We start from the raw sequence: 1,526 nt of genomic DNA on the forward strand, positions 1-1,526 counted from the left end.
TATTCCACGGGCATCTTGCATCACAGAAGCGAAAGTTCAACTCGCAAATATGGTAATTTGATACTGCCAATCTCAAGCGCCAACATAAACGACCATGCGTGCCAAATTATTAGTTTTATTTGAGATCCAGACCGTTCATAAGGTGGGCCCTGTGTAAAATGTTATTCATACCAAAAATATTCCATTTTCATTAAACCAGCTGTATGAGGGAATAAATGGGCTGTTAGGAAAACCGTAACCATCGGTTTATAGATCATCTGATGAGCGATCTTGCATGACCTAATGATCCAACACATGCAACGAGGGTTCTCTTCTGATGAACGTCTCAGATCTCGTATACTTCTAATACAAACTTGAACATGGGGCGCTTGGAATTACCAATAATCTCATCAACCAAGCTTTTTCTTCTCAACAAACATTCAACGGCCTAGATACCACCGACTGATGACACCAGCTTCGATCTGCAAGACCAAAATCACGCCGGATAGATCCAGACCGTTCGATCAAGAGCGCCCAGCGGCAAGACCGTCAGAATCATACATTAAGATCGATTTTTGGGATGTGGGTGGCTAACTAAGCAGACAGTCCAGATCTACGATTGGATTCTGCACATGCACGATTTTCATCACTCATGGGTGGACGGTCTAGATCAATGTTTAGGTTGCTCAGGTGTACATTTGCATTTTAAAAAGGTGGTCATGCAACTTTTTGCCCGTCCACTCGAAATTGTTGGAAATGAGGGGAATCCGTGGCCCAATCTTCATCTGACCGTGGCTTCACATGTCACATTCGTCCCCCTTATCCTAATTTCTCGTTGAGGAATCTTGTGATCCTCGACCGAGGATGTGCAGAGTGTACATGGGATTTTGCTCTGCACCATGGGCTCCGTTGTTCGGTGATCCTGACCGTTGGTGTAGTGGAACCGGGTATGGATGAAGCAAGACTCAAAAATCTGGTTGACAGGAATATGACTTCCTGGGGCCTGTTTGGCCGGGTAGATTGAATGGGATTGGATGATATTAGAGTGGATTGCATGGATTTTAAGGTAATGATAGCTGCCTCAGCGGATTGGTGCAAGATCCATGGGATTGCTATAGCCCGGGATTGCAATATTCCATCTGTTTAGCACGCCCAGCCAATCCCGGATTAAACCTTCCAATCCCTTTCAATCTCTCGAACCAAACACGTCCCAAGCAATTTTGAAGGGATTAGGGTGGATTGGATGGGATTTAAAGGTAATGATGGTGATATCAGTGGATTGTCTTAAGATCCATGGGATTGCTATATCCCGAGATCAAGATCCCATGTCTGTTTGGCACGCCTGGCCAATCCCGGGATCTATCTTCCAATCCCATCCAATCTGCCCGGCCAAACAGGCCCCTGGAGTTTCATAGGTGGCAGGCAACAGACAGTTAGGAAGATAATGTTCAACCGGACATAATCTTCCGACCTGGACATATTTGAAGCCTGGTCCATTCACGGTGGGCTTTCAACATATCAAGGAGCGGATTGGGTACTACTAGAGG

Source organism: Magnolia sinica, chromosome 8, assembly GCF_029962835.1.
Source record: "Magnolia sinica isolate HGM2019 chromosome 8, MsV1, whole genome shotgun sequence".
Taxonomy (NCBI): domain Eukaryota; kingdom Viridiplantae; phylum Streptophyta; class Magnoliopsida; order Magnoliales; family Magnoliaceae; genus Magnolia; species Magnolia sinica.